The following is a 25,089-nucleotide window of genomic DNA, read 5'->3' on the forward strand; positions in this document are numbered from 1 at the left end:
CTTTGGGAGGCTGAGGGTGGATCATTTGAAGTCAGGAGTTTGAGACCAGCCAGGCCAACATGGTGAAACTCTGTCTGTACTAAAAATACAAAAATTAGCCGGGCATGATGGCAGGTCCCTGTAATCACAGCTACTCAGGAGGTTGAGGCAGGAGAATAACTTGAAACCAGGAGGCGGAGGTTGCAGTGAGCTGAGATTGCGCCACTGCACCCCAGCCTGGGCAACAGAGTAAGACCCTGTTTCAAAGAAAAAAAACACTGGCTGTAGAATACATATGTGAATACATTTGTCAAGACAAAGACTAATTCCAGCAGCAAGTTATGGTGATGTTATATGTAAGGGAGTAGAGAGTGACGGAGGTTACCTTGGAATAGAGCTCAGCCCCTGCCATGCTCATATGTTCTGTAGCTTTCACTGCTGGCCTGTTTATGGCCTCCATTGCAGAGGGCAGGCTGAGAAGAAAAGATATCCTGCTCTCCAAAGCTTTTGAACCTGGAAAATACAGGGCAGGCGTAGAACTGTGGAAAATGAGAAAGGTACTAGGAAGCAGTATGATAAATAGTGGCTAACATAAACCCCATTCTACAAGTGGGTATTTTTTTTTTTTTTTAGAAAAATGCTAAAAAAGTAGCCTTGCAGGGCAGATCAGAGCAGCAGTTCCTATTATATGGTGAGAAGGGACCCTGTGGGCTCTGAGACTCTTTCAGAGAGTCAAGAGAGCTAAACTATTTTCATAATAATAGGCTGGGCACAGTGGCTCACGCCTGTAATCCCAGCACTTTGGGAGGCCAAGGCGGGTGGATCACGAGGTCAAGAGATCGAGACCATCCTGGTCAACAAGGTGAAACCCCATCTCTACTAAAAATACAAAAAAAAAAAAATTAGCTGAGCATGGTGGCGCGTGCCTGTAATCCCAGCTACTCAGGAGGCTGAGGCAGGAGAATTGCCTGAACCCAGGAGGCAGAGGTTGCGGTGAGCCAAGATTGCGCCATTGCACTCCAGCCTGGGTAACGAGCGAAACTCTGTCTCAAAAAAAAAAAAAAATTAGCTGGGTATGGTGGTATGCAGCTGTAGTCCCAGCTACTAGGGAGGCTCAGGTGGGAGAATAGCTTGACCCGGGAGGCAGAGGTTGCAGTAAGCCAAGACTGACCACTGCACTTCAGCCTGGGCAACAGAGAAAGACTCCATCTCAATAATAATAATAATGAGTTATTTGTCTTTTTACTTGCTTTCTCTTTCAAATGTATAGTGGAGTTTCCAAACACTGAATGACATATGAGAGCTTAAAAAATTAAATGCAAGAGTTGGTTTAAGAATCCAGCTGTCTTAAGAGATTCTACTCATGAATCCAACTAAAAGAACAAAAAAAAAAAGAGAGAAAATTTAAAAAAAAGAATCCAGCTGTCTTTTGAGCCAGATATTAAAGAAATTTGCAAAGATGTAAAACAATGCCACTCTTTCCATTATTTTTTTAGACAAGAGTTATTTTTCATTAAAATGTTATGTTAATGTAAAATTAATTTATTATTGTTATTTCTAAATGAGTTAAGAAATATTTTAAAGTTTCTCCATTTTGGTCTGGGTGCAGTGGCTCACGCCTGTAATCCCAGCACTTTGGAGGCCAAGACAGATGGATCATTTGAGGTCAGGAGTTTGAGACCAGCCTGGTCAACATGTGAAACCCTGACTCTACTAAAAATACAAAAATCAGCCTGGCGTGGTGGCACATGCCTGTAATCCCAGCTACCTTGGGAAGCTGAGGCAGGAGAATTGTTTAAGTCCAGGAGGCAGAGGTTACAGTGAGCTGAGATTGCACCACTGCACTCCAGCCTGGGTGAAAGAGCAAGACTCTATCTCAAAAAATATTTACAAAATAAAAATAAAGTTTGTCCATTTCAATTTATAATATGGTTTGTTTTTGTCTTTTTTAGAAACAGGGTGTTATTCTGTCGCTCAAGCTAGAGTGCAGTGGTGTGATCATAGCTCACTGCAATCTTAAACCCCTGGACTCAAGTGATTCTCCTGCCTCAGCCTCCTGAATAGCTGGGACTATAGGCACACACCATTATGCCTGGCTAATTTTTACATTTTTGGCAGAGATGGTCTTTTACTATGTTGATAGACTGGTCTTGAATTCCTGGGCTCAAGTGATCCTCCTGCTTTGGTCTCCCAAAGTGATGGAATTAGAGGTATGAGCCACTGTGGTTGGCTAATATGATAAAATTTGAAAGCTGTTAATAAACATGGGGTCCTTAGGGGCCATAGTAATTTTTTATTAAAAGTGTTTGAAAAGTGAGGTATAATTTACATACAGTAAAATGAAAAAGTCTTAAATGTACAATTCAATTAATTTTGACATATGTATATACCATAAAACCTTCACCCAGTTCAAGATATAGACCATTTCCTTCATCCTGAAAGGACCCCTTGTGCCTTACTCAATCAATACCTAGTCCATCAGAGGTATCCATTATTCTGATTTCTACCACCATGGTTAGTTTTGCTTGATTTTGAATGTCATATGAATGGAATCATAACAATGTACTTCGTTTGACTTTTTAAAATCTTAGCATAAAGTGAGATTCATCCATGCTCTTCTGCATATTACTATACTTTTTTATTTTTATTTTTGCTAGTGGTATTCCACTGTTTGACTATATCACAAATTGTTTTATGTATCTCTTAATGGATATTTGGATTTTGTCAAGTTTTTGGCTATTAGTAATTAAGTGGCTATGAACATTCCTACACAAGACTTTTGGTGAACATATAAAAACTAATTTTTCTTGAGGATATTCCTGGATGTGGAATTGCTAGATCTTGGAGTAGCTGTATGTTTGGCTTTATAAGAAACTGCTGACAGGGCATGGTGGCTCATGCCTATAATCCCAGCACTTTGGGAGGCTGAGACAGGTGGATCACTTCAAGTCAGAAGTTCAAAACCAGCCTGGCCAACATGGTCTCTACTAAAAATACAAAAATTAGCCAGGCATGGTGGCACATACCTGTAATCCTAGCTACTCAGGAGGCTGAGACAGGATGATTGCTTGAATGCAGGAGGCAGAGGTTGCAATGAGCCAAGACTGCACCACTGCACTCCAGCCTGGGTGACAGAGCGAGACTCCATCTCAAAAAAAAAAAAGAAAAGAAACTGCCAAATAATAATGTATGCAAATTCAAGGTACTACTCATTCTCAGCAACACTTGCTAATGACAATTTAAAATTTTTTTAGCCATTCTGCTGAATATGTAGGGTATCTCACTGTGGTTTAAGTTTGCATTTCTCTGATATTATTCTGAGTACTTTTTTACTATGTTTATCATTCTTTGAATAGCTTCTTTTGTAAAATGCTTAAGTCTTTTGCACATTTTAAATTTGAATGTCTTTTGCTTATTGGTTTGTAGGGGTTCACTGTATATTTTCTGTGAGAATTATCTGTCCACAGCTTGCCTATTTACTTTCTTAATGACTTTTGATAATCAAATGTCTTAATTTTAATTTAACAATTTTTCTCTTTTTGTTTTAGTGCATATTGTGATCTGATTAAGAAATCTTTACCTAACCCAATATCAGGAAGATATTCCATGTTTTTATTTGGAAGTTTGCTTGTTTTAGCTTTTGAATTTAGGTCTCTAATATATCTAAAAATTTCTTTATATATAGTTTGAATTAAGGATCAAGGTTCATTTTTTTATACATCTCATTATTCCAACACCATTTATTAAAAGACCATCTTCCCCTACATAATTACAGTGGTACCTTTGTTGTAAACCAGGAAAGCATATATCTAGTTCCTTTGTGCAGTCTTTTTTTTTTTTTTTTTTTGAGATGGAGTCTCACTTTGTCACCCAGGCTGGAGTGCAGTGGCACAATCTTGGCTCACTGCAACATCTGCCTCCTGGATTCAAGAGATTCTCCTGTCTTAGCCTCCCAAGTAGCTGGGATTACAGGCGTGAGCCACCACACCTAGCCAGCTCAGTCACATTTAAGAGTATAAAGAGGTTCAGAGACCAAAAATTTTGAGAGCTGCTGATATATAGAGCATAGGCTCAAAAGCCAAACACACAGGATTAAATTTCAGTCCTACAGTTTAAAAGCTATAGGAACATTACAAATAATTGAATTTTTCCATGTCTCTGTTTCCTCACCTTTAAATTTGGGCAATAATAGTACCTATAAGGCTGTGCTTGTCAAATATTAGGCATTATATGAATTATTTTGTGTTTGTTAAATGAGGTAGGCACATACATTTTAAAAGAATACAAAGTTACAGGAAAACACAGTCAAAAAAAATCGGAAAGGAAATGTAATATTTTGATAACTTCAGGGTACTTAGTATCCAGTTATATCAGCTTCATTTAAAAATATACAGAAAGGGCTGGGCGTAGTGGCTCATTCCTGTAATACCAGCACTTTGGAAGGCCAAGGTGGGTAGATTACGAGGTCAGGAGCTTGAGACCAGCCTGGCCAACATGGTGAAACCCCATCTTTAGGCATGGAGGTCATGCAAAAAAAAAAAAAAAGAAAGAAACCCCACCTCTACCAAAATTACAAAAAATTAGCTGGGCATGGTGGCATGCACCTGTAATCCCAGCTACTCGGAAGGCTGAGGCAGGAGAATCGCTTGAACCCAGGAGGCAGAGGTTGCGGTGAGCAGAGATCATGCCATTGCACTCCAGCCTGGACAACAGAGCAAAACTCTGCCTCAAAAAAACAATAAATCAATCAATAAATAAAATGGCCAGGTGCAGTGGCTCACGCCTGTAATCCTAGCACTCTGTGAGGCTGAGGCGGGTGGATCACTTGAGGGCAGGAATTCAAGACCAACCTGGCCAACATGGCAAAACCTTGTCTCTGTGAAAAATACAATATTAGCCAGGTATGGTGGCATGGGCCTATAATCCCAGCTACTCAGGAGACTGAGGCAAGGAGAATTGTTTGAACCCGGGAGGTAGAGGTTGCAGTGAGTCAAGATCATGCCACTCTACTCCAACCTGGGCAACAGAGCCAAGACTCTTTCTGAAAAGAAAATAAAAATTTTTTTTAAGACAAAGTATATACATATATAAAATATATGAAATCTATTGTATTTCTCTATACTAGCAACAAATTATTAAAAATTAAAATAAAATAAATTTACAGTAGCATCAACAACATAAAATACCTAGGGATTAATTTAACAGACAATGCAAAAGACCTGTATGTTAAAAACTACAAAACATCCTGAGAAAAATAAAAGACCTAAATACATGGGGAGAAACCCCATGTTCATGATAAGAAGATGCAGTACTGTTAAGATATTTACTCTCCCCAGTAGATTGAAGATTTAATGCAACCCAACCAAAATCCCAGCAGGCATTTTGTAGAAATTGACAAGTTAATTCTAAAATTAATAGGGGAAAGCAAAGACCTGGAAGTACCAACACAACTTGGAAAAGAAGGATGAACTTGGAGGGCCTATTCCACAGGATTTCAAGACTTACTATAAAACCATGGTAATCAAGATTGGAGACAGCCTAAGAATAGACTTAGAAATAGATATAGACAGACATAAGGATCCATGAAACTGGAGAGGCCAGAAGTAGACCCACACATGTACGGTTGATTTATTGTGTGAACATAATTTAATGGGAGAAAGAAAAATCTTTTAAATAAGTGGTGCTAGAACAATAGGATGTGTACCTGCAGAAGATGAACCTCAACCTTTACACTGTTTCACAGATAAAAATTAATCCAGGCCAGGTGTGGTAGCTCACATTTGTAATCCCAGTACTTTGGGAGGCTGAGGCAGGTGTATCACTTGAGGTTAGGAGTTCAAGACCAGTCTGGCCAACATGGTTAAACCTCGTCTCTACTAAAAATACAAAAATTAGCCAGGTGTGGTGGTGCATACTTGTAATCCCAGCTATTTGGGAAGCTGAGGCACAAGAATTGCTTGAACCCAGGAGGCAGAGGTTGCAGTGAGCTGAGATCATTCCTCTGAACTCTAGCCTGGGTGATGGAGTAAGACTTCATATTAAAAAAAAAAAAAAAAATTCAATGTGGATCACTGACCAAAATTTAAGTGCTAAAACTGTAAAACATCTAGAAGGAGAAAACCTGACCTTAAGGTAGACAAAGACTTCTTATGAAACAAAACACTAACCATTTAAAAAAATTAATAAATTGGACTTCATCAAAACTAGGAACTGTTCATCAAAAGACATTGTCAGGAAAATTAAAAGTAAGCCACAGACTAGGAAACAACAGTTGAAAAACACATTCAGGATAAAAGACTTGTATCTAAAACATATAAAGAACTCTTACAGGCCAGGTGCCTGTAATCCCAACACTTTGGGAGGCCGAGGCGGGTGGATCACCTGAGGTCAGGAGTTCGAGACAAGCCTGGCCAACATGGTAAAACCCCATCTCAACTAAAATACAAAATTATCCAGGAATGGTGGCCCGTGCCTGTAATCCTAGCTACTCCAAAGGCTGAGGCAGGAGAATCACTTAAACCCAGGAGGAGGAGGTTGCAGTGAGCAAGATCATACCACTGCACTCCAGCCTGGGTGAGAGAACAAGACTCTGTCTAAAAAAAAAAAAAAATCTTACAATTCCATAAGAAGAAGATAAACAGCCCAAATTAAAAATTGATTTAAAAAAATGTGAACATCTACTTCACCAATGAAGATATAACAATGGCAAATAAGCAAAATATGAAAAAATGCTCAGCATGATTAATCATTAGGCAAATACCAATTAAAACCACAACGAGTCACCATTAGACACCTATTAAGTGGCTAAAATTAGAAAAGATTGATAATACTAGGACAGTTTGGTGGCTGATGCCTATAATCCCAACACTTTGGGAAGCCAAGGTGAGTGGATCACTTGAGCTCAGGACTTCAAGAACAACCTGGCCAACATAGTGAAACCCCATCTCTACAAGAAATACAAAAAGTTAGCCAGGCATGGTGGTACATGCCTGTAATCTCAGCTACTTGAGAGGCTAAGGCACAAGAATCACTTGAACCCAGGAGGCGAAGGTTGCATTGAGCTGAGATTGCGCCACTGCACTACAGCCTGGGCAACAGAGTGAAATTGTGTCTCAAAAAAAAAAAAAAAAAAAAAGACCAGGCGCAGTGGCTCACACCTGTAATCCCAGCACCCAGCACTTTGGGAGGCCGAGGCAAGTGGATCACCTGAGGTCAAAAGTTCGAGACCAGTCTGGACAACATGGTGAAACCTCATCTCTACTAACAATACAAAAATGAGCCAGGTGTGGTGGCACATGACTGTAATCCCAGCTACTCGGGAGGCTGAGGCAGGAGAATTGCTTGAATCCAGGAGGCAGAGGTTGCCGTGAGCTAAGATCGCATCATTGCACTCCAGCCTGGGCTACAGAGTCGGGGGGTGGGGAGGGGAAGAAAAAGAGGTGATGAGCATGACTAACAGTTGGAAATCTCATACATTGTTGGCAGAAATACAAAATGGTAAAGCCATTTGAAAAAACAATAGGCAATTTCTTATAAACGTACTTGCCCAGCTGGGCGCGGTGACTCACGCCTGTAATCCCAGCACTTTGGGAGGCCAAGGCGGGTGGATCACGAGGTCAAGAGATCAAGACCAACCTGGTCAACATGGTGAAACCCCGTCTCTACTAAAAATACAAAAAATTAGCTGGGCATGGTGGTGCATGCCTGTAATCCCAGCTACTCAGGAGGCTGAGGCAAGAGAACTGCCTGAACCCAGGAGGTGAGGTTGTGGTGAGCCGAGATCGCGCCATTGCACTCCAGCCTGGGTAACAAGAGCGAAACTCCGTCTCAAAAAAAAAAAAAAAAAAAAAACAAAAACAAAACTCGCAGATTTGACATAGCAATCCTATTTTTAGGTATTTATGCAACAGAAATGAAAGCATATCCATACAAACACCTGAATGTGAATGCTCATAGTAGCCTAATTCAAAGTAGCCCCAAACTGGAAACAATCCAGATGTCTAACCACTGGTGTATGGATAAAAATGTTGTGGCACATCCATACAATGGAAAGCTACTCTGCAATGGAAAGGAACAAACAAGTGATACATGCAGCAATTTGGTGAATCGAGAAAGCACTGTGGTCAGTTGAGAGAGAAAAAAAAGGCAAACACAAAGGAGTACATACCATATGATTCCACTTATATGGCATTCTAGAAAAGGCGAAACTAGAGACAGAAAACAGATCAATGGATGCCAGGAACTGCAGGTGAGGAGAGGAAACTTGACTATAAAGGAACACATGAGGAAATTTTTCAGGGTGATAGAAATGTTCTGAATCTTGACATGGGTGGTGGTTATATGACTGTATATATTTGTCAAAATTCACAGAATTATATAAAGAGTGAATTTTGCTATATATAAATTAAACCTCAATAGACCTGACTTTTAAAAACAAACATTTCAAAAATTAAAACAAAAGCCCTCAAGTCATTACCTTGCAAACAAAAAGAATTCCTTTTAAGCATGGCCTGGTATAGAATGCAGATGAATACGATATAGAATGCCGATGAATAAGATACAGAATGTGTTAAGTGAGAGAAACTGGAAGCAACAAGAAAAAAATTAATACCTCCTAGGTACATGATGTCCCACTTATATTTTGAAAGCTGGCGAGACCTATGCCAAGGCTGTAGCTCAACGTATGAATGTATTTATCTTTGCGTCTTTGTACTTTCCTAGTACTTAGCAAATTATAAGCATTCATTAAATGTTTGTTCAAATTAACTTTTGTTTTGGCTGCTGAGAGACATGTGGCCTAATTGCTGTAGTGGTTATGACAAATTTGGCTAGCTCAATGTGAATGATTCGAACTATGTCAAGAGTCCCCAAGACCACCCTCAGGTTCAGTAATTCACTAGGAGTCATAGGACTCTGAAAAGTCTGTTAAGCCTATGGTTATGGTTTATTATAAGGAAAGGATACAGATTTGAATTAGCAAAGGGAAAAGGCACCATAAGGCAAAGCCCAGGAGAAACCAGGCATCAGCTTTCAGCTGTCCTCTACTAGTCTCACAGACAGGTTTAATGCTCTGAGTAATGGTGTGTGACACCCTGCAAATTATTACCAACCAGGGAAGCTCACTTGAGTCTCGGTGTTCAGCATTTTTACTGGAGGCAGTCACACAGGTATGCAGCCCTGTGTAAATGACCTTAGCCATCAGTCTCCAGCTGCACAGGTCAAACTGATACTCTGTGGCCAGGATTTCAGGCATACAAAAACAGGCACTCACCATAAATCACATTGTTAGCATAATCTACCTGGACAAACAGATCCAATGTGGCCCAAGGCCTCAGGCATACAAAGACACTCTTATCAGGCAGGATATTCCAAGCTTTAGAAGTTAGCTCCAGGAACTGGTCAAGGGCCAGTCCATTATTTGGAATTTGCAGGATTTGAATAGCCCAAGCCTGCTGATTTAACACTTTACTGCGTAGACTGTATCAAGGTTTTTAAACCAGGGTTCATTAATAGCTATACATTCATGTGCATGTGAGGGCATATAATTCTCTCAAAATTCATATCTCATAATTTCTATTTGTGTATTTTTACTAGGTAAAAGATATTTTACAGCTTTTGTCAGATTGTCAAATATCCCACAACTCAGAAAGATTAAGAATCTGGAGGGGTATCAGCAAGAGAGTGAAATAGGAAGCCACAGACGTTGGTCCCCTAAAGAAACACTGGGCTGGGCATGGCAGTTCACCCCTGTAATCCCAGGACTTTGAGACACTAAGGTGGGAGGATTGCTTGAGGCCAGAAGTTCAAGACTGACCTGGTCAACATAGTGAGACTTATCTCTACAAAAAAACTTAAAAATAAAAAATAAACTAGCCAGGCATGTTGGGTGCATGCCTGTAGTCCCAGCTACTTGGGAGGCTGAGGAAGGAGAATTGCTTGAGCCCAGGAGTTCGAGGCTGCAGTGGGTACATCCAGCCTGGGTGACAGAGTGAGACCCTATCAGTAAACAATAAATAGAGACACTTAACGATAATATACAGTTCAAAAAGCCATTATGAGAACTCCAAAAACCAAGTAAGAGGTCACAGTATCCCAGACAAGCGCAAAGCGAAAAACAGCTACATGGAAACGGGTAAGAAGCCATGGCTTTCACCATGATAGTCCTTCCTCTACAAGCCACCACAGCTCAGTGTAATCATAAAAAAATGTCCAATGTATGGTTTCTCCCTTGGGAAGAAATGAATGAAATGTACACCTCATATTCCACCTTTCTGGGGAAACTTCCCAAGGGACATTTTGTGTGACTGAGTGCTGACAGAGAGCCAGCATACTTTGGATAAGTGGGGGCCCTTGGGACAACTCAGCAGCTTGTTGTAGCACCAGAAAACCTGCTGTATTGCAAACAGACAAGGGAATGAGGAAGAAATTATGAGCTCCTGATAAAAACCAGCAAACTTTTCTAATGGGAAATAACATACACAAGCCCAGAGAGAGGCATCCCCAGAAAAGGTTTGAGATGCCCACAGAATCTCTAGCTGGACTGACTGATGAAGTTCTTCTCCTATATGAAGTCAGTCTGTAAAGACCGGGAGAAGTTGCTGTTTTTACAAATGCTCAAAATCCAACAAGAATTAACAAGGCATATGAAGAACAGGAAAACATGGCCCAATCAAAGGATCAAAGTAAATCACCAGAAACTAACTAAAGAAGTAGAAGAAGGCTGGGCACAGTGACTCACGCCTGTAATCTTAACACTTTGGGAGGCCGAGGCAGGTGGATCACCTGAGGTCAGGAGTTTGAGGCCAGCTTTGCTAATATAGTGAAACCCTGTCTCTACTAAAAATACAAAAATTAGCCAGTTCTGGTGGCACATGCCTGTAATTCCAGCTACTTGGGATGCTGAGGCAGAAGAATCGCTTGAACCCAAGAGGTGGAGGTTGTAGTGAGCCAAGATTCTGCCACTGCACTCCAGCCTGGGCAACAGAGAGAAACCCTGTCTCAAAAAAAAGAAAGAAAACAAAGAAATAGAAACCAATTACCTGATGAAGAATTCAAAGGAATTATAAAACCTCAGTGAACTACAAGAGAACACAGACAACTAAATGAATTAGGATAACAATGCATGAACAAAATAAGAACATCAACAAAAAGTTAGAAACTAAAAGAACCAATCAAATTCTGGAGCTGAAAAATACAGTAACTAGGTCAGATGTGATGGCTTACACCTGTAGTCCCAGCACTTTGGGAGGCTGAGGTGGGCAGATTGCTTGACCCCAGGAGCCCAAGACCAGCCTGAGCAATGTGGCAAAACCCCATCTCAACAAAAAAATAAGCCAGGCATGGTGGCTCATGCTGGTACTCCCAGTTACTTGGCTGAGGTGGGAGGATCCCTCAAGCCCAGGAAGTTAAGGCTTCAGTGAGCTGTGATCACACCACTGTACTTTCGCCTGGGCAACAGAGCAAGATCCTGTCTCAAAAAAAAAAAAAAAATTCAAGCAGCTCAAAATATTCTAACCAGAATGAACCCAATGGGCCCACAAGAGATGTGTTATAATAAAACTGTCAAACATCAAAGACAAAAAGAGAATCTGAAAGCAGCAAGAGAAAAGCAACTCATCACACACAACAGAGCTCCTATAATATTATCAGTGGATTTCTCAGCAGAAATCTTATAGACCAGAAGGGAGTGGATGGATTGGATGACACTTTCAAAGTGCTGAAAGAAAAAAAACCCAAAAGGGTGGGCCTGGTGGCTCACACCTGTGATCCAAGCACTTTGGAAGGCTGAAGTGAGAGGATCAGTAGAGCCCAGGAATTCAGGACTAGCTTGGGCAACATAGGCAGACCTGTCTTTATAAAAATTTTTTTTTAAATAAAAATTAGCTGGGCATATTGGCATGTGCCTATAGTCCTGGCTACTTGGGTGGCTGAGACAGGATTGCTTGAGCCTAAGAGGTTGCAGTTGCAGTAAATCATGATTACGCCACTGAACTCCAGCCTGGATGACAGAGTAAGACCCCATCTCAAAAAAAGAATAAAAAAGAAAATCTGGTAACCAAAAACACTATATCTAGCATGAAAATGGTTTCATTTTCCAAAAATGAAAGGAACTAAAGACCTTCCCAAATAAACAAAAGCTAAGGGAGTACATCACCACTAGACCTGCCTTATAAGAAATGCTAAAGGAATTCCTTCAAGTTGAAACTAAAGGATACTAGATAGCAACATGAATGCATATAAAAAAAAAAAATAAAGCTCTCTAGTAAAGGTAAATATTAAGACAAATACAAAATCCTGTAATACTGTAATGGTGGCATATAAATAACATTTAATTCTGGTATAGAAATAAAAAGGTAAAATCATAAGAATAATTATAACTGGCCAGGCACAGTGGCTCATGCCTGTAATCCCAGCCTTTGGGAGTCTGAGGTGGGTGGATCACGAGGTTGGGAGTTCAAGACCAGACTGGCCAACATGGTGAAACCTGGTTTCTACTAAAAAATACAAAAATTAGCTGGACATGGTGGCTTGTGCCTGTAATCCCAGCTACTTGGGAGGCTGAGGTAGGAATTGTTTGAACTGGGACCCTGGAGGTGGAGGTTGCAGTGAACTGAGATCGCACCACTGCACTCCAGCCTGGGCTACAGAGCAAGACTCCATCTTGGGAGGGGGGAAAAAAGAATAATTATAACTATAAAACTATATTAATGGATACAAATATAAAAATATGTAATTTATGACATTGATAACATAAAGGAGTGATGTAAAGAAGTAGAGTTTCATATGCAATTGAAATTAAGTTGTTATCAGTTTAAAATAGATTGTTATGTCTTATGTAAAACATATGGTAACCACAGAGGAAATACCTATAGAAGACTGAAAAAAAAAAAACTAAGAAAGGAATCAAAGCCTATCACTACAAAAATTAATGAAACACAAAGGAAGACACCAAGAGAAGAAAAAGGGGACAAATTAACTATAAGACAAAAAGAAAAAAATGGCAATTGTAAATCCTTCTCTATCAGTGATTGCTTTAAATGTATATAGATTAAACTCCCAAATCAACAGACATCAAATGGCTGAAAGGATTTGAAAAAAAAGATCCAACTATATGCTGTCTCTGGCTCACTTTAGATATAAGGATGGAAAAATATATTCCATACAAATAGTAAACAAAAGAGAGCAAAGGGGCCACACTTATATCCAACAAAATAGACTTTAAGTCAAAAATTGTCACAACAAAGAATATTATATAATGATAAAAGCATTAATTAACCAAGAAGACATAAGAATTATAAATATATATGTCCCTAACATAAGAGCCTCCAAATATCTATAGCAAACATTAACAGAATTGAAGGGAGAAATAGACAATAACACAAAAATAGATTTCAGTAATTCATATTCAACAATGGGTAGAACAACCAGACATAAGATCAACAAAGAAATGATTTGAACAATACTATATACCAATTGGACCTATACAGAACAGTCCACCCAATAACAGTTATAACAGTGAATACACATTTTTCTCAAGCATCCATGGAACATTCTCCAAGACAGATCACTTGTTAGGCCACAAAACAAGTCTTAACAAGTTTAAGAAGATTGAAGTCATACCAGGTATCTTTTCTGACTACAGTGAAATAAAACTAGAAATCAATAGCAAAAGGAAAACTGAAAAATTCCTAAGTGTGGAAATTGAACAACACATTGGAACAACCAGTGGATCAAGGAAGAAATTACCAGGGAAATTAGAAAATATCTTGAGACAAATAAAAATTAAAATGATCAAGAATTTGGTATATGATTCCAAGGATGATCAAGTTTAGTGAAAAGAATGAGATTTCTAATAAGTTGGCCTGAGTATGAATGTTCAACTTTACCACGTACCAGTTATGTGTCCTTAGACAAATATTTCAAGTTCTCAGCAACTGTTTCCTAACCTGTTTAAAAATGAGCATAATCATAATTTCCTCATAAGATTGTTGTAGGATCAAATGAAATAACACATTAAATGGAACATTATAAATTGGAAGGCATGAATTGTCAATATTTTTTGCTGTCTCTGCTGCCTTCATCAGCTCTCACTTTCACCTTAATTGTGGCTATTGCTCAGGTGCTATATGTCATATGTTGCAGCTGGAAAAACAGAATTTCTTACCCACAAGAACTGTTCTCTTCACATGGTTGTTAATGCTTGTGTTGCAAAGAGCTTAGAGGATTAAACTGAGATTGTAAAACCCAATTGAGTCCTGAGTTTGCTGTACACAATGTGTAATCTGCACAGGTCCATAAACTTCTAGGTATTTTCTCATTTGTGAAAAAGCAAAAGTAGATTGGGTATGGTGGCTCCTGCCTGCAATCCTAGCACTTTGGGAGGCCAAGGCAAGCAGACTGCCTGAGGCCAGGAGTTCAAGACCAGCCTGGCCAACATGGTAAAACCCTGTTTCTAATAAAAAAACAAAAACTAGCTGGGCTTGGTGGTGTGTGCCTGTAATCCCAGCTACTTGCGGGGATGAGGCAGGAGAATCGCTTGAACCCAGGAGGGGGAGGTTGTAGTGAGCCAAGATTGAGCCACTGCTCTCCAGCCTGGGCAATAGAGTGAACTCTGCCCCCCGCCCCCAACCAAAAAAAAGCAAAAGCCATTTGTGCACAGCCTGTCTCTGAGGGTGGTTGTGCTGATTATCTGAAAATGTGTATGGGAAAGCATGCTTAAAATTTGGTCCATCTGACATGTGGTAGCAAAATAAAGGTTTTAAAAATATGCCATAAATATACCTCAGCTCACAAGGATCAACCTTAAGTGGACATCTTCAAATAGAATATGTAAGGACCAAGGAAAAACATCCCTTTGCTCTCTGAATGTTTACTAAAAATCAACTGACTAAAGGCAGATTCATAGGAAAAAAGGCAAACAAATCTATTAACATGCATGGGGAGAATCACAGAGTGATTACCACACCACAGGAAAGGGAGATGAGGAAGTGTGGATGATGTTATTAGGGGGATAGTAAATGTTTAAGAGAATTCAATGAACTTGAAGAACATATAATGGCCTAGAACAAAGTCTGTTGGGCCCATAGAGCAAACAACAGCTTGTGCAAAAGTCTTTCCAGCTGTGTTGACAGACTTGAGTCTTTCACAAGTTCAGTTAATGAAAACTCAGGGAAGGGACCAGAGGTAATTGTTTTCTTCTTTGGTAGGTCCAGACTTTAGGCAGATAAGGAAATTTTTTTTTTTTTTTGAGACGGAGTTTCGCTCGTGTTACCCAGGCTGGAGTGCAATGGCACGATCTCGGCTCACTGCAACCTCCACCTCCTGGGTTCAGGCAATTCTCCTGCCTCAGCCTCCTGAGTAGCTGGGATTACAGGCACGCGCCACCATGCCCAGCTAATTTTTGTATTTTTAGTAGAGACGGGGTTTCACCATGTTGACCAGGTTGGTCTTGATCTCTTGACCTCGTGATCCACCCGCCTCGGCCTCCCAAAGTGCTGGGATTACAGGTGTGAGTCACCGCGCCCGGCCAGATAAGGAAATTTTACCCTGTGCTTAGGGAGAGACAGAAGATTAGGAGACAGCAGTTGGGGGTGGTGGGTGGGGGAGGTAGAAAGAGAGGGGAAAATCAGAGAGACCTAGAAAAACTACTTTTGCAGTTCAGTATGTCGAAGCACCATATTTTGGGGCATCAGTTTCTGAGCCCCAGCAGATACAAGTTGGTTTCTTCATTGAAGACCAACGTCACTAAGAACTTTAAAGACATAGTGGGGCATTGTTACCTAGAATGTTTCATAAGAGTAAGTCCTTACAATCCTTTTATACTTCCCAAGAAAAAATCTTTCTCATTTTTCTGTGACTATTCTGAAATGACTTTCTCTAAGACTCCAGGATCAGACTTAACCCTCTCTGAGCAGATGACTCCTCTATAAAAGGGGAGATATTTAATATCCTTATATACTCTCTCTCTTTCATTTGTCCTATAATGCCTATACCATATCAGTACATCCTTAGCACCTTCAATCCTGTGTCAGAAAATAAAGGCCTCCTAATAGTATACAAGGCAGGTGTTCCTAATCAAAACCTCTCTTCCTTCCTTTAAGACTTTATGCTCAGTTACTCCTCACACTATCCTATATGCAGTCATTCCTTTGAGACAAGGTTTTTCTCAGTTTAAAATATAGGCAAATCTCTCCAAACCTAATCATCCTTGCTTTTTTTTTTTGAAAACCTTTACTTCGTTACAGAGAATAAAATGCTTAAATTACACTTAGAAAAAAGTAGTGATATATAGTTTAAGTTGGAAAGGGAGAGAGCTAGAAGTGAGTTGCTTGGTTTGGATGCTTCTTTAGTAATCAAGGTAAGAAGGAACTAGGATCTGAGTTGGAGTGGTGCCAAGAGAATGAAAGCAGAGAATATTGAAAAAAAAAAAAAAAGTGTAATTCATACTGACAGGTCCTGTAAACTAACTGAATGTGGGATAGAGGGAAGAAAAAGAACAAATAGAATCCTTTTCAAGCCGAGACATCTATAGACATCCATAACAAAAAATATAGACTTTACAAATATAGTTTAGGGAAGTCACTACAGAAGCAAATGACAACAAGTAGCCCTGTGGTGGGGGAATATGATTTTCAGATTATTATATAATTTTCACATTACTTAAATTTTCTAATTTTCAACAAAAATATTAAGAATAGAAAAAAAAGAAAGCATGACCATACACAAAACAAAAAGCAGTCAAGAGAAATAATCTCTGAAGAAGCTGGATGTTGGACTTACTAGACAAAGACTTTATATCAGTTCATCTATCTATCTATCTATCTACATTTTTTTCAAAGAACTACAGAAAACCATGGGCTAAAAACCTAAAGGAAAATATGAGAATGACATCTTGCCAAATGTAGCATATCAATAAACAGAAAGAAATTATTAAAAAGAACTAAATGAAAAATATACATTCTGGAGTTAAAAAGTATAGTAACTGAAATGAAAAACTCACCAGACGGGATCAACAGCAGATTTGAACTGACAGAAGAAGAAATCAGTGAATGTGAAAACAGATCATTTGAGGTCATTCACTTGAGGAGGAAGAGGTGGAGGACACTATCAACTGTATCAACATATATGCATAATGAAAGTTCCAGAAGGCAAGAATTCAGATAAATGAGAAAGAATATCCAAAGAAACAATGGAAAAGCATTAATTTACACATCCAAGAAGCTCAGTAAACTTCAAATAGAATAAAATCAGAGACCAATATGTAGATACATCATAATCAAATGACTGATGGTCAAAGACAAAGAGAAAATTTAGAAACCAACAAGAGAGAAGCAATTAATCACATACAAAGACTCCTCCACAAGATTAATTCATTTCTCCTTGGAAACCATTTAGGTCAGAAGCCAGTGAGATAGCATATTCAAGGTCCTGAAAGGAAAAAGTATTGTCAACCTAGAATTCTGTATATTGAAAAACTATCCTTCAAAAACAAAGGAGAAATTAAGACATTCCCAGATAAACAAAACTTGAGAGAACTGGTCAGTAGCAGACCTGCTATACGAGAAATACCACAGGGAGTCCTTCAGGCTGAAATGAAAGGGAACTAGACAATAACTCAAACCGACATGATGAAATAAAGAACATTTTGGTAAAGGTAACTACAAAAGTAAATATAAAAGACAACATGAATGTACTTTTGTTTGTAACTTTTTTTCTTCTAATTTAAAAGACAATAGCATAAAGCAGTTATAATAAAGTGGTGTTAATGGACTTATAATAAAGAGGTTTACATATATTAGAAAACAGCATAAAGGGGCTGGGCGTGGTGACTCATGACTATAATCCAAGCACTTTGGGAGGCCAAAGTGGGTAGATTGCTTGAGCTCAGGAGTTCGGGACCAGCCTGGGCAACACCATGTCTCTATTAAAATAACAAAAATTAGCTGAGTGTGGTGGTGCATGCCTGTAATCCCAGTTACTCAGGTGGCTGAAGCACAAGAATGACTTGAACTTGGGAGTTGGAGACTGCAGTGAGCTGAGATCATTCCGTTGCATTCTAACCTGGGCAACAGAATGAGATCTTGTCTTGAAAAAAAAAAAAAAAAAGCATAAAGGAAGGGACAAGGAATGGAGCTACATTAAAAACAAGTTTTTCTATAATATATTCATTTTGTAAAATAAATTCATTCAAAAAACTGTATTAATCCGAACTAGATTACCATAAATTAAGATATTAACTGCAATCACTAGGAAATCACTAACAAAATAACTTTAGGCCAAATACAGTGGCTCATGCCTGTGATTCCAGTACTTTGAGAGGCTGAGGCAGGAGGATCATTTGAGGCTAGGAGTGTTTTGTTTTGCTTTTCATTTTGTTTTGTTTTGAAGATAGAGTCTTGCTCTGTCACCCAGGCTGGAGTGCAGTAGTGTGATCTCCGCTTGCTGCAATGGATTGCCTCCTGGATTCAAACAATTTTCCTGTCTCAGCCTCCTGAGTAGCTGGGATTACAAGCAAGAACCACCATACCCAGCTAACAAGACCAGGAGTTTGAGACTAGCCTAGGTAACATAGCAAGATCCATCTCTACAAAAATTTTTTAAAATAAAATTAACTGGTGGGGCGTGGTGGCTCACAGCTCCAATCCTAGCATTTTGGAAGGCTGAGGTAGGTGAATGACTTGAGCCCAGGAATTTGAGACCAGCTTGGGCAACATAATGAAGACCTGTCTCTACAAAAAAATACAAAAAAAAAGAAACAAGAAAAATTAGGGAGACAAGGTGGTGCGTTCTGTAGTCCCAGTTATTCAGGAGGCTTAGTTAGGAGGATCACTTGAGCCCAGAAGTTGAGGGCCACAGTAAGGCATGATTGTGCCACTGTACTCCAGCCTGGGTGACAAAGTGAGACCTTGTCTCTAAAAATTAAAACAAATTTTTGGCTGGGTGTGGTGGCTCATGACTTAATCCCAGCACTTTGGGAGGCCAAGGCAGGTAAATAACTTGAGGTCGGGAGTTTTAGACCAGCCTGGCCAACATGGTGAAACCCTGTCTCTATTAAAAATATCAAAACTACATAGGAGTAGGCAAGGACTTCATGAACAAAACACCAAAAGCATTGGCAACAAAAGCCAAAATAGACAAATGGGACCTAATCAAACTCCACAGCTTCTGCACGGCAAAAGAAACAGTCACTAGAGTGAATCGGCAACCAACAGAATGGGAAAAAATTTTTGCAGTTTACCCATCTGACAAAGGGCTGATATCCAGAATTTACAAAGAACTCAAACAGATTTACAGGAAAAAAACAAACAAGCCCATTCAAAAGTGGGCAAAGGATATGAACAGACACTTTACGAAAGAAGACATATATGAGGCCAACAATCATATGAAAAAATGCTCATCGTCACTGGTCATCAGAGAGATGCAAATCAAAACCACATTGAGATACCATCTCACGCCAGTTAGAATGGCGATCATTAAAAAATCTGGAGACAACAGATGCTGGAGAGGATGTGGAGAAAAAGGAACACTTTTACACTGTTGGTGGGAGTGTAAATTAGTTCAACCATTGTGGAAGACAGTGTGGCGATTCCTCATGGCCTTAGAAATAGAAATTCCATTTGACCCAGCAATCCCATTACTGGGTATATATCCAAAGGACTATAAATTGTTCTACAATAAGGACACATGCACACGAATGTTCATTGCAGCACTGTTTACAATAGCAAAGACCTGGAATCAACCCAAATGCCCAATGATGATAGACTGGATTGGGAAAATGTGGCACATATACACCATGGAATATTATGCAGCAATCAGAAATGATGAGTTCGTGTCGTTTGTAGGGACATGGATGAATCTGGAGAACATCATTCTCAGCAAACTGACACAAGAACAGAAAATGAAACACCGCATATTCTCACTCATAGGCGGGTGATGAAAAATGAGAACACATGGACACAGAAAGGGGAGTACTAAACACTGGGGTCTATTGGGAGGAAAAGGGGAGGGCCAGTGGGAGGGGGAGGTGGGGAGGGATAGCCTGGGGAGAAACGCCTAATGTGGGTGAAGGGGTGAAAGCAAACAGAACACACTGACATGTGTGTACCTATGCAACTGTATTGCATGCTCTGCACATGTACCCAAAAACCTAAAATGCAATAAAAAAATAAGAAAAAAAAATATATATCAAAACTAGCCAGGTGTGGTGGCATGCACTTGTAGTCCCAGCTACTCAGGAGGCCGAGGCACAAGAATCACTTGAACCCAGGAGGCAGAAGCTGCGGTGAACTGAAATCATGCCACTGCACTCCAGCCTGGGCAACAGAGACTCCATCTCAAAAATTTAAAAAAGATAATAAATCAGGACAGATGGAGCAGCACGGCAGGCCCCCTACCCCATGACCAGAGAGAGAGGAAGCTAAAAGGGGGAGACAGCCTAGTGCGGCTGAATTGGTCTCTATCCTCCCCTACAAACTCCAGAGGGCTGAAGCTCTGACACTTGTGGCTTGAGCAACCAATGCCACAGTTGGAGCTGAACCCTGAATGATCCAACCCAGTGGAGGAAGGGCACAACCCACCACTAGAGGGGTGGGGCTGGGCTACATGTTTTTTTTTTTTTTTTTTAATTTTTAATTGGATTTTAGGTTTTGGGGTACATGAGCAGAGCATGTAAGACAGTCGCGTAGGAACACACATGGCAGTGTGCTTTTCTTTCCTTCTCCCCTTCACCCACATTTGGCATTTCTCCCCAGGCTATCCCTCCCCATCTCCCCCTCCCACTGGCCCTCCCCTTTTCCCCCCAGTAGACCCCAGTGTTTAGTACTCCCCTTTCTGTGTCCATGTGTTCTCATTTTTCATCACCCACCTATGAGTGAGAATATGCGGTGTTTCATTTTCTGTTCTTGTGTCAGTTTGCTGAGGATGATGTTCTCCAGATTCATCCATGACCCTACAAACGACACAAACTCATCATTTCTGATTGCTGCATAATATTCCATGGTGTATATGTGCCACATTTTCCCAATCCAGTCTATTATCAATGGGCATTTTGGTTGATTCCAGGTCTTTGCTATTGTAAACAGTGCTGCAATGAACATTTGTGTACATGTGTCCTTATAATAGAACAATTTATAGTCTTTTGGATATATACCCAGTAATGGGATTGCTGGGTCAAATGGAATTTCTATGTCTAAGGCCTTGAGGAATCGCCACACTGTCTTCCACAATGGTTGAACTAATTTACACTCCCACCAACAGTGTAAAAGTGTTCCTTTTTCTCCACATCCTCTCCAGCATCTGTTGTCTCCAGATTTTTTAATGATCGCCATTCTAACTGGCGTGAGATGGTATCTCAATGTGGTTTTGATTTGCATCTCTCTGATGACCAGTGACGATGAGCATTTTTTCATATGATTGTTGGCCTCATATATGTCTTCTTTCGTAAAGTGTCTGTTCATATCCTTTGCCCACTTTTGAATGGGCTTGTTTGTTTTTTTCCTGTAAATCTGTTTGAGTTCTTTGTAAATTCTGGATATCAGCCCTTTGTCAGATGGGTAAACTGCAAAAATTTTTTCCCATTCTGTTGGTTGGCGATCTACTCTAGTGACTGTTTCTTTTGCCGTGCAGAAGCTGTGGAGTTTGATTAGGTCCCATTTGTCTATTTTGGCTTTTGTTGCCAATGCTTTTGGTGTTTTGTTCATAAAGTCCTTGCCTACTCCTATGTCCTGGATGGTTTTGCCTAGATTTCCTTCTAGGGTTTTTATCATGCCAGGTCTTATGTTTAAGTCTTTAATCCATCTGGAGTTAATTTTAGTGTAAGGTGTCAGGAAGGGGTCCAGTTTCTGCTTTCTGCACATGGCTAGCCAGTTTTCCCAACACCATTTGTTAAACAGGGAATCCTTTCCCCCTTGCTTTTGTCAGGTTTATCAAAGATTGTATAGTTGTAGATATGTTGTGTTGCCTCCGGTGCCTCTGTTTTGTTCCATTGGTCTATATCTCTGTTTTGGTACCAGTACCATGCTGTTTTGATTACTGTAGCCTTGTAGTATAGTTTGAAATCCGGTAGTGTGATGCCCCCTGCTGTGTTCTTTTTGCTTAGAATTGACTTGGCTACATGTTTTAACAAAAAGCACAGGAAGCCTACTTAGCAACGGGACTGCCTGCTTCACAACCCAGCAGCGCGTATAAGTTAGTGGAGGAGGTGGGCCTAATTTCCCGGCATAAACAAAAAAGACACAGAGGAAGCTTCCCTAGTAACCTGAAGGAGTCCCTAGAAACCCAGTAGCACTTCCACAGGCAGACGAGTGAGCAAGCTCATCAAGCAGCTCCCGGACAACACAGCCAGGTAAATCCACTAAGATGGGAAAAAAAACAGTGCAAAAAAGATGAAACCATCAAAGACCAGAACACCTCTTCTTCAAGGGATCACAACTCCTCAACAACACAGGATCACAACTTGACGGAGGAGTGCAACAAATTGACAGAAACAGGCTTCAGAAGGTGGATAATACCAAACTTTTCTGAGCTCAAGGAACACGTTCTAACTCAATGCAAAGAAACAAAAACCTTGAAAAAAGGTTAGACGAAATGCTAACTAGAATAACCAGCTTAGACAAGAACATAAACAACTTGATGGAGTTGAAAAACACAGCACAAGAACTACGTGAAGCAAACACAATTTTTAATAGCCGAATCAATCAAGCAGAAGAAAGGATATCAGAGACTGAAGAGCAACTCAATGAAATAAAAAGAGAAGGCAAGACAAGAGAAAAAGGAGTGAAAAGAAATGAACAAAGCCTCCAAGAAAAATGGGATTATGTGAAAAGACCTAATCTATGCTTGATCAGTGTACCTGAATACGATTGGGAGAATGAATCCAAGTTGGAAAACACACTCCAGGCTATTATCCAGGAGAACTTCCCAAGCCTAGCAAGGCAGTCCAACATTCAATTCAAGAAATACAGAGAACTCCACAAAGATATTCTTCAAGAAGAGCAACCCCAAGGCACATAATTGTCAGATCCACCAGAGTTGAAATGAAGGAAAAAATGCTAAGGGCAGCCAGAGAGAAAGGTCAGGTTACCCACAGAGGGAAGCCAATCAGACTCATAGAGGATCTCTCGGCAGAAACCCTACAAGCCAGAAGACAGTGGGGGCCAATATTCAACATCCTTAAAGAAAAGAACTTTCAAACCAGAATCTCCTATCCAGCCAAACTAAGCTTCGTAAGTGAAGGAGAAATAAAATCCTTTACGGACAAGCAATTACTGAGAGTTTGTCACCACCAGACCTGCCCTACAAGAGCTCCTGAAAGAAACACTAAGCACAGAAAGGAACAAGCACCACTGACTGCAAAAGCAAACCAGTTGGCAAAGACCAAAAATGCAATGAAGAAAATGAGTCAACTAATAGGAAAGAAAACCAGCCAATAACAAAACGGCAGGATCAAATTCACACATAACAGTATTAACATTGAGTGTAAATGGCCTAAATGCCTCAATCAAAAAACACAGACTGGCAAACTGGATAAAAAGTCAAGACCCATTGGTGTGCTGTATTAAGGAAACCCATCTCACATACAAAGACACACACAGACTCAAAATAAACGGATGGAAGAAGATCTACCGAATAAATGGAGAACAACAACAACAAAAAAAAGCAGGGGTTGCAATCCTAGTCTCTGATAAAATGGACTTCAAACCAACAAAGTTCAAAAGAGACAAAGAAGCACACTACATAATGGCAAAAGAATCAATCCAACAGGAAGAGCTAACTATCCTAAATATATATGCACCCAGCACAGGAGCACCCAGATACATAAAGAAAGTTCTTAATGACCTAAAATGAGATTTAGACTCCCAAGCAATAATAGTGGGAGACTTCAACACTCCACTGTCAATATTAGGCAGATCAACAGGACAGAAAATTAACAAGGACATCCAGGACTTGAATGCAGAGCTGGAACAAGTGGGCTTAATAGATATATACAAAACACTCCACCCCAAATCCACAGAATATACATTTTTCTCAGCACCACATTGTCCTTACTGTAAAATTGACCACATCATTGGAAGCAAATCACTCCTCAGCAAATGCAAAAGAACGGAAATCATAACAGTCTATCAGACCACAGTGCAATCAGACTAGAACTCAGGCTCAAGAAACACACTCAAACCCAAAACCCACACAAACACTTGCAAACTGAACAACTTGCTTCTGAGTGTCGACTGGATAAACAATAAAATGAAGGCAGAAATAAAGATGTTCTTCAAAACCAATCAGAATGAAGACACACTTATCAGAATCTGTGGGACACCTATAAAACAGTGTCGAGAGGGAAATTTATAGTAATAAATGCCCATCAGAGAAGAGAGGAAAGATCTAAAATTGACAACCTATCATCAAAATTGAAAGAGCTAGAGGAGGAAGATCAAAAAAACTCAAAAGCTAGCAGAAGATAAGAAATAACTAAGATGAGAGCAGAACTGAAGGAGATAGAGAAATAAAAAACCCTTCAAAAACATCAATAAATCCAGGAACTGGTTTTTTGAAAAGATCAACAAAGTAGACCGACTGCTAGCCAGATTAATAAAAAAGAAAAGAGAGAAGAATAAAATAGATGCAATAAAAAAAGATAAAGGGGATATCACCACTGATCCCACAGAAATATAAACGACCATCAGTGATTACTACAAACAGATCTACTCACATAAACCAGTAAACCAGGAAGAAATGGATAAATTCCTGGATGCTTTTACTCTGTCAAGACTAAACCAGGAGGAAGTTGAAACCCTGAATAGATCAACAGTAAGGGCTGAAGTAGAGGCAGCAATAGCCTAACAACCAAAAAAAGTCCAGGTCCAGACGGGTTCACAGCCGAATTCTACCAGACATACAAAGAGGAGCTGGTTTCATTCCTTCTAAAACTGTATCAAACAATACAAAAGGAGAGAATCCTCCCTAACTCATTTTATGAGACCAACATCATTCTGATACCAAGACTCAACTAAAACAGCAAACTTCAGGCCAACATCCATGATGAATACTGACACAAAAATCTTCAATAAAATACTGGCAAAGAGATTGAAACAGCCCATCAAAAATTTTATCCAT

The 25,089-nt window shown here is 39.8% G+C and overlaps 1 long non-coding RNA gene across 8 annotated transcripts in view; it reads right to left on the reverse strand.

Annotated features, from left to right (window-relative positions):
* The window catches only part of LOC128928810 (uncharacterized), an 84,332-nt gene that overhangs the window by 41,185 nt on the left and 18,058 nt on the right, over positions 1-25,089 (reverse strand). For all 8 annotated transcript variants that reach the window (XR_013522339.1, XR_013522341.1, XR_013522352.1 and 5 more), the window contains exon 2: positions 365-492. This is a non-coding gene — a long non-coding RNA (uncharacterized LOC128928810). The remainder of the gene's footprint in view (positions 1-364; positions 493-25,089) is intronic.

Source organism: Callithrix jacchus, chromosome 1 (genome assembly GCF_049354715.1).
Source record: "Callithrix jacchus isolate 240 chromosome 1, calJac240_pri, whole genome shotgun sequence".
NCBI classification, from domain to species: domain Eukaryota; kingdom Metazoa; phylum Chordata; class Mammalia; order Primates; family Cebidae; genus Callithrix; species Callithrix jacchus.